The following is a 9,318-nucleotide window of genomic DNA, read 5'->3' on the forward strand; positions in this document are numbered from 1 at the left end:
ACCAATCCCTCTACCTGAAGATTCCCTGAAGAGTCATTTTTAAGAGAAAATGACTAGTTATCCTTGCCAGAAGAGGATTTGTAGCATCACCTCTTTTCAGGGTCATTTTCTCCATGTCAAATGGCTGTTCCCCAAGCTTCCCCCTGCCAATCCCCATCCTTCTCTATTTGGACACAGCTCAGTGTTCTCCTCCCTGGTGATTTCTTTCCAGCCCAGCTCCACCTGGCTCAGTCACCACCATCATCCCCCCTCAGGCCCCGCTGGTCCCCTGGGCTCCCCTGCATCCTGATGACCGAGCAGCGTGTGCACATGTAATTCAGATTTCACTAAACTGGAACACCTGATAAGTCAACCTGGGCTGAGCTGAGTTTTATTGTGGCTTATACTTTATGAAAAAATGCTTTCACAAAACAAATGAATACTGACAACAAAATTACATGCACGTTTGGTTTAATAAAGAGGACAATCTGCCAAAATTCTCTTCATGCTTTGGGGTCTACTTCAAATCCCTCAACACACGTAATAAGTGTCTGGCACACGATGCTGGCTGGACCACTTCTCTTTCCTCTTTTGGAAACCTTCCGTCATCATCACCCAGACCTAAGTGACCTCTCCCTCCTCTGATCTTCATGGCAGTTTGAGGCCTGGAACTTCTTTGAGTGTGAACTTGCTCCTCTGTAGTAGATTGTCTTTACCAGTGTGTACCACACACCTTTCCCACATCACTTCGGATGCCTTGGTTTCACCTACCTCTGGTATCTTCTACCTGCAGAACCATGAGCCAAGCAAACCTGTCTCTTTATAAGTCATCCAGCCTCAGGTATTCCTTCATAGCAATGCAAAGGTACTAAGATAGCTTCTGCCTAAGATTTCACTGGGGAAAAACAACTCTGTTGCTAACCTGTGTCTCTGGCCTCTTTCTGGACCAGTTACCATGTGGTGACCAGCTCTGCACAGGCTGTGACCAACTCCAGTGAGCATAGCCGTATGGTAGCTCACTCACGCTTGGGGCCTATGCCCTGTGTCTCCTTCCCAGTTGATGCTGTGACATGAGAAGTTGCATGACCCACAAGGTCACGCTCAACCACACATGTTCAACCTAAAGTGTGGGGGACACTCTGTAGAACAATTTATGACCAACAGGAAATAAGAGCCAAAGGGTGAATTTTTCCTTGCTTTCTGTCTTCTGGACTCATTGCTCTGAGACATAGTTAGTCTTATAGCCTCTGAAAAGTTGGCCCCATGTGATGGAGCAGTCAGCAGAGGTTGATTGGTAATGCATCCTGCTAGTGGCTCTCCATCTTTCCCTTTGCTCTTTCCTGCATCCTGGTAGGATGATGCCTAATAAGAGAGTTGCATGTTAACTCTGGCCTCAGGTAGTATTTTTTGAAGAACACAAGCTTAGACACCATATATTTTTCATATCCCCCTCCATCAGTCACTTTCTTCCTACCTTTTTAAAAAAATGTCTTTAACCCAAGTTAAGATGGAAACATGGAAGTTAATCCCAGGGGTCGGTAAATGGGCCACTTGAGTCTGGGTATGGCTTGGTTCATGAGGACGAACCACGAGGGCAGAATACAGAGAATAAACAGATGAACCTTGGGGCTCATGCGTCTCTTTCCACAAGGTACTTAGAGCTTTCTCTGTTTTGATGTTCAACGAGGCTATTCTGGAAGCTTTAGAGGAGGCTGGGCATCTTCAGGAGGCAGATGATTGTCTGGGGCATCAGTTTCACTTTTGAAAATATCACTGGAACGAAAAACCTCAGGTGATACGGTGGCTGTTTCTCCCAGGTATTTTTCACCACCTCTTAATTGTAGAATTTTGCCTCATTCTACGATGGGAAAATATACATGCCACAGAATTTACCACAGTAATTATTTTTTGGTGTGCAGTTCAGTGGCATTAAGTCCATTGACATTGTTGTGCAAACACCACCACCATCCATCTCCAGAGCCCATTCATCATCCCAAACAGAAACTCATACCCATTTAACACCAGCCCTCCATTCCCCTCCCACAGACTGCCATTCTGCTTTCTGTCTCTATGAACCTGACTACTCTAGGCCTCACGTTAGTGGAATCGTACAGGATCTGTCTTTTTATGACTGGTTTGTTTCACTTCGCATAATGTCCTCAAGGTTCATCCATGCTATAGCATATGTCAGAATTTCCTTTCTGTTTAAGACTGAACAAATAATAGGATTTTATGCTTAAAATTCTAAAAGCTTTCCTCTGTTCACTAAGAGGAAAATCACTGGGGTGTTGACAATCCTATGCATGGACTGAGACCCCTCCGAGGCTGCTGCCTGAGTGACAGCAGGGATTTACCAGGCTGGAGGAAGAGGCAGAGCTACTGTCTTCATCCACTCAGTACTGGCTTTCTAATACAGCTTGGATATTTGTCTTCTCCAAGGATCATGTTGAAATTTGATCCCCCATGTTGGAAGTGGGGCCTGGTGGGAAATGTTTGGGTGCATAGGAGCAGATCCTTCCTGAATGACGATCCTTCCTGAATCCCAAAGGTCATGAGTAAGTTCTCGCTCTATTAGTTCCCATGAGAGCTGCTTGTCAAAAAAAAAAAAAAAAAAAAAAAAAAAAAAGCCTGGCACCTTCCCCCTACTTCTGTCTCACTTCCTCTCTTTCTCATCATGTGATCTCTGCATACGCTGCCTCCCTCCCCTTTGCTTGCTTCTTAGACTGGTAAGAAAATCAGCCTCCAGACTCGCTGGTCAGGAGGCAGATGTAGAACTGGTAACTTTCCTACAACTCCTGAGACTAGAGCCCGTCTTCCTCCCCCGCTCCACCCAGTACACAGTGCCTGAAAGGGAAGAGAATTATGTGCATCAAGCCTGTTGCTCAAGGTTTTGGAGTGAGCTTCGGAATTCCCTCTTCTTTTAGGCAACAGTGAAATTTGCTGAGGGAAGAGCTGAAGGCACCAGCCTCAGGGACTTGAAAGAAAGGGCTACAGAAGAAAGGATGAAGTTTCCTGGGCCCAGCGGTTCATGCCTTTAACTCTAGGGCTCTAAGAGGCTGAGATGGGAGGACTGCTTCAGACCAGGAGTTTGAGACCAGCCTGGGCAACATAATGAGACCTCTGGATCTCTATCAAAAATGTTAAAAATTAGTGGGGCATGGTGGCGTGGTATAATCCAAGCTATTCAGGAGGCTGATACAGGAGGATTGCTTGAGGTCAGGAGTTTAAGGCTGCAGTAAGCCTCGATTGTGCCATTGTACTCCAGCCCACACGACAAAGTGAGACTGTTTCTAAAAGAGAAAAGACAAAAAGAAAAGGGAAAAGAGAGAAGAAAAGAAAAAGAACGTAACATGGAAGAGAGAGAGAGAGAGAGAGAGATTCGAGTGCCTTCCATTCTGAACTCCCAGTCTGTTGTGAGTTCCTGCTGTCACGTGGCATAAGGGCACGACTGCGTTTGTCCAAGTTACAACCTCTGGAAACTGACCACTTTGAATTACCTCCATTGTAGTCAGCTGGGTATTTGTGATCCTAGGGTTGTAACGGGAGGTCAGAGTCATGCCAGGGAGACGGATAAAGCCAGAGGCACTCAGGAAGAGGATAAGCACTCATCGTCATCTTCATTCTAGAGAACCTTGGCTTGGGTTTGGGGCAAGACATATTACTCTCCCGAAAAAGCATCATGCAGTGGTCAACGCTGCCCTCATTCCAGGGGCTCTGCTAACCCACGTAATGCCACTGTGCAAACTGAGAAAATGATGCCCCTCTGGGAAGATGACAAATTCTGGGAGAGGGGTGGGTCAGCTGGATTTCAGCTCAGTTTTCAGCTCAGTGAAGCAATGTGTGACTTGCACAACCCTCTACCTCCTGATAGTTTTCCATAGGCTACTAAATGGAGATAGAAAACAAACGGCTCTGTCCCAGCTAGGTTATGTAACAACAATAATCATAATCCCCTTTATACAGAGCTTCCTAGAGGCCAGGCACTAAGCTAAGGGCTTTACTTTCATGACCTCACTCAGTCTTCCCAATAAGCAGGCTGTCAGTCTCATCAGCTTGTTGGCAAGTAAGGATTCCGAGGCTTTGCAAGTTAAGCAACTTGTCCCAGGACAAACAGCTTGAAAACACAAAACCTCTGCTTACCAGCTTCTGTCTCTCTCTGGATGCTCTATCTCCTCAAAATCATTCTTATGTTTGGAAGGTTGGCTCTTCTGACCAAATGGATGCCAACAGGTTTGGTTTGTTTGTTGTCTGTCACTTTTATTTCACCAGCATCCTTTGAATAGCCTGTAGATTTCACCAAGTGTTAGGAAACAGTAGATCCAAAAGGCAGACATGGGTTGGCCTCCCAAGCCTGGGATCACTCTACAGGGTCACTCTCTTCCCTCAAGCACCTCACTTTGTCTTGCACCAGCCAAAGTTTGGTGATTACAGCAAAGGCCACCTATCCTATGTGGCTGGTGGGGCAAAGCACAGTGAGCCATCGTGCCTGGCTGGGCAGGTAATTTCTAACTCCAGGGCCTCCCAATGGGACACTGAGAGACAACACAACTGAGTTGCTTCAATGAACAGTGACTATTTACCAGCTGATGTTCATTGTGCATCTCTATCAACTAAGCACCCTGTATTCTCAAACTGTTGAAATCCCACATGTATGGCAACCTCTTCTGTATTTGTGTATATCAGGCATGGACTCTTACTTTGCACGGAGTTTGAGTTTGCTGGCTCTCCCATTAGTACCTACACAAAGAAATGTCAGTCACCCTCCCCAGATGCCACTTCCTGGCCCTTCTCATCCCCTTAGGGAGCTGTCACCATAGGCAGCCTCAAATTCACAGCCCGTCTCTCGTAGCTGTTTCTGGGCTTGATCCTCCTTAGCTTTGTACTTGAGCCCGTTACTCTGCATAAGAGGATGTTCTTGACTACATTGCCACATTTTGTTCCTTTCGTCAAATGGAGATTAGTTTTGTTATGAAATCACTGATTGACATATAATTTACTCTTGCTGTGATCTGGTAGAAAATTGTACATTCAAAGAAAGCCTCAAATCCAATAGCGCCAAGTTGAAAATGTCCTGTTATTTCCCAAAGAGAAGAACAAAAAGCAAAGAGTAACAGAAAATATTGTGAACAAGTGGAAGATTTTCATTAGTGTTGGATGACTAACTCAGCACTGATGGTATTCCAGTGGCTATAATTTAGCTCAGCGCTTCCCTTTGGTGCACTTCTGTGGCTGAAGTGACTGCCTCCTATGTGTTTTGTGTGCAGTTTCTCTTCCCATCAGCAGCCTACCACTTTGTTCGAGTTCACAGTGCCCTTTGGCTCCAGGCTACAGTGCAAGTCCAAAGGAGGCACTAAATGTGATATGGTTGAATGACAGTTAAGTCATTTGCAAGGTCCTCAGCTCCAGCTATGAGGTCAGCACTAGACCGGACAACTTTTCATTCCTGGCATGTGCCTTTGGGCCTTCCTACATAGCTAGCATTTTCAGTTGGTTAAATTCCTATTTATTTCACGGGTTAATCGTACTTACCAACAATGAGGATGATTCTTAAAACAACAGAAAGTCAATACTGGAAGAAACATTGTGGCTTATCTAATCTAGTTGTTATTTTTTTTAGATTAGGACATTAAAGCCCAGAAAAAAAAAAAAAAAAAAAAAAACTGGTCGAGATCATATGCCTTCCTTTTTTTGCTTTAATTGAGAGGTCTTATCATGATGTCTCAACTGCTTCATATGACAGATGTGTTTTATACCCTTTGTATTCCTCACAGAGGCCAGCATGGAAGATGGTCCTACTCTGTTAGGTGCTCATATATACTTGGAGGATAAATAATCTTGACTATTTAATAAACATGAATTATTAGAAGTGTTTTAAAAACAATCTCTACAGTCCTCAGAACAACCCTACAGTGTATGCACAAAACACATGTTACAGATGAAGAAACTGAGATTGAGAAGGCTTAAATAACTGGAAAAAGATTGCACAAATAATGAATCGTAGAGATTTCAACTCAGATCTTTTAGCCTCAAAAGTGCATGCTTGTTTTTTTCTTTTCTTTTCTTTCTTTCTTTCTTTCTTTCTTTTTTTTTTTTTTTTTTTTTTTTTTTTGACACAGTCTCACTCTGCCACCCAGGCTGGAGTGCAATGGCATGGTCTCAGCTCACTGCAACCTCTGCCTCCCAGGTTCAAGCGATTCTCCTGCCTCAGCCTCCTGAGTAGCTGGAATTACAGGTGCCCACCACCACACCCAGCTAATTTTTTTTTTTGGTATTTTTAGTAGGGGCAGGGTTTTACCATGTTGGCCAGGCTGGTCTTGAACTCCTGATCTCATGATCCATCCGCCTCAGCCTCCCAAAGTGCTGGATTACAAGCATGAGCCACCGCACCTGGCCAAGTGCATGCTTCTTTCACAATAACAGACTCACCTGCAAACACTATAGGTTGTAAGATGCAGTTATTACCTGTCGTGAAATTAAGAAAAAGAAATTAAAACAAAGTTTTTTTCAAAATGCAGTTAGAATTATTAGGATTTCAATAGAAGCAACATGGTTCAGTTTGTGTCTTTCTATTGACAATTATGTGATCTGAATCCTAATACTAGCTCAAGATAGCTGAGGACTCATAGCTTGTAAATAGTTTGCAACAGTCTCAACAAACAAAGAGAAGCTTGACAAGTCCTGAACCTGAAGAGTTATGAATCTCGGAGGAAGATATGAGTTCATCTATACTTACCTGTATGGGTTGTAATTCTCTTTCATTTACTTTAGAATATGAAAGTCAGAATTACAGGAGCTAAATAATTCAGGGGTCTTGAAAGCTTAGTCGTATCTCCCTCAGAGTACTTTGACAAGAAGTAATTGCTCTCCAACATTAAAATTGAAGGCTTCAGTCCACATAAGGAAGAAGTGGCTCTTAGAACAAGGGCATGGTTTGTTCAGAGTGATAGGCAGAATACTGGTCCCCAAAGATGTCCCTATCGTGGAATCTGTGAATCTGTTAGGTGACATGGCAAAGGAGAATTAAGGTTGCAGATGGAGCTAAAATTATTGATCTGATGACACTGAGATGAAAAGATTATTCTTTACTATCTGAGTGGGCCCAATGTAGTCACAAGAGTCCATATAAATGGAAGGAGGAGGCAAAAAAGGAGGGTCAGAGGGATCTGTGATGATAGGAATAAGATTGGAGTGATGTGACAAGAGTACCCAACCTGGCATTGCTGGCTTTACAGAGGGAAGAAGGGGCCACGAGCCAAGGAATGTGAGCAGCCCCTGGAAACGGGAAAAGGCTACGGAACAGATTCCTCCCCTAAAGTCCCAGAAGAAACGTAGCTTTGTCAATGTCTTGATTTTAGGCCTTCTGCCCCCCAGAGTCGAAAGATAATAAATGTGAGTTGTTTGAAGCCACTAAGGTACAGCAATTTGTTACAGCAGCAATAGGAAGTGAATGCATCCAGTCTCCATACTTACTCAAAAAACTGAATTAGTTATAAGAGCAGTACTATGTTAGGATGTTGGTTTGGCTGACAAAAATAAAAACAATGGCTTAAGTAAGATAGAGATTTGTTTCTCTCATGTAAAAGTCCAATCTGATAGGTAGTACAAAGCTCCACTTTGCTCTGCGAGGCTCCACAGGGACCCAAGCTCCTCTCACCTTCTTATTCTGCCATTTCTCAAGGTGACAACCCTAATCAGCATGGGTGAAGATAGCTTAATACTAGACCCTGAACTAGAATACATAAAGGTGGCAGAAAGGAAGTTGTCCTTTTTTTTTTGTAAGGGCATGAAGGGGGAAGAGACTAAGCAGGGAAACAGCAGCCAGCCCCATTTCTGGAAGTGGGGGATCAGAGGTCAAATCCTGGCATTCTTAAAATTATACCTGCTTAATATCTCTGGGTCAGGCTGATGACACAGTCACCAAGTAACTGGAAGATTCTAAATTCCTGCCACTACCCTGGAAAATGTAGCCATCTACAGCACCCTAAATTGTCCCCATTAAAATTTAAGATATAGAGCTATCAGATGGCATCACATAATGCTAAACTGTGGCCAGGACTGGAAGGAATTTATACTGTACAGCCCTGTCCCTCGGAATCTCAGCCAGCTCTCTGCACATTCTCACCCCTGTCATTTCATTAACCTTGCAAAAACGTGGCCCTGTATTTCACATCATTGACTTTTTTAGACCTCAATTATCATGAAATAGCAAGTTTTTTCTGTTTTATCTCCTTTAATCATCACAACAATGCTACAAGGGAGACACCATTATTACTCCTTTTAAGGAAATGAGGAAAGGCAGACACAGAGACATGAATAACTTGCCCAAGTTTACGCAGGTAATAAGTAATGACGTGAGATTTGAATTACCAGACAGTCTGGCTCCTCCAATCTTTGCAAAGGGAAGAATGGATACTGGAGGAAAATTAGCAGTCTCTGCCATAAGTTCTTGGACTAATGTGAGCTCAAGAAGACTGTAGTCATAGGTAATTTTTCACCAAAGAAAATGTAAACACAGCCCAAAAGATTGTATGCACTTGTTCAGAACTGAAAGCCAGTATGAAAACTCTTCTGAGTCACTGTGCTGTCAGATAAGCCCCTGAATGACAAGAGCTTATATGGCTATCCTTCAGCACGAGGTTAAGAAATTCATGCTGGAATTTTCCTTTCCATGCACGAGGCTGGATATCTTAATCAGTTAATTTTTTCTATGTAAAAAAACTACACTAAAACTTAGTAGTTTAACAATAGCCATCTATTAGTTCATTATGTTGTGGATTACCGATTTGGGCTGGGCTCAGCTGGCTGATTGTTCACTGACCTTGGCTGGGCTCACTTTACATGTCTGTAGTCTGCTACCATTCAGCTTGTAGGCTGGTTCTGCAAATGCGCTGCCATAGGCCAGCAACAGGAATGAAGGGACTACATTCATGACATCCCTCATCCAGTAGGCTACCTTGGGCTGATTCAGTGGTGCAGGAAGGTTCCAAACACAGCAACGGGGCAAGTTCCGGTGAACATTTGCTTCTCCAGTTTCTGCTTACATCTCATTTTCAACTGTTCCATTGGCCAAAGGTCACACAGACAACCCAGACATAGGGATGGAGGAAGACTTCACCTACAGATGGGAGAAGCTACAAAACTGTGTGCAAGGGTGTGGATAACAGGGAGGAGGAGACTTGATGACCATTTGCACAATCCACTGTAATATTAAAAGTCAAAATAACTTTAGCCCAAGAAAAAGGAGTGTTTCTCAGCAATATTTCATCTTGAAGGTGAGTTTTATCTATCTGAGATACAAATTGCATCTTTTTTTTTTTTTAATTGCATTTTAGGTTTTGG

General features: G+C 43.4%; 1 long non-coding RNA gene across 1 annotated transcript in view; it reads right to left on the bottom strand.

Moving 5' to 3' along the window:
- Positions 1-433: 433 nt before the first annotated feature.
- LOC141581090 (uncharacterized) overlaps positions 434-9,318 on the bottom strand; it is a 60,921-nt gene continuing 52,036 nt past the window's right edge. Inside the window, exon 3 of the long non-coding RNA XR_012513600.1 lies at positions 434-6,441. This is a non-coding gene — a long non-coding RNA (uncharacterized LOC141581090). The remainder of the gene's footprint in view (positions 6,442-9,318) is intronic.

This window comes from Saimiri boliviensis, chromosome 14 (genome assembly GCF_048565385.1).
Source record: "Saimiri boliviensis isolate mSaiBol1 chromosome 14, mSaiBol1.pri, whole genome shotgun sequence".
Classification (NCBI taxonomy): domain Eukaryota; kingdom Metazoa; phylum Chordata; class Mammalia; order Primates; family Cebidae; genus Saimiri; species Saimiri boliviensis.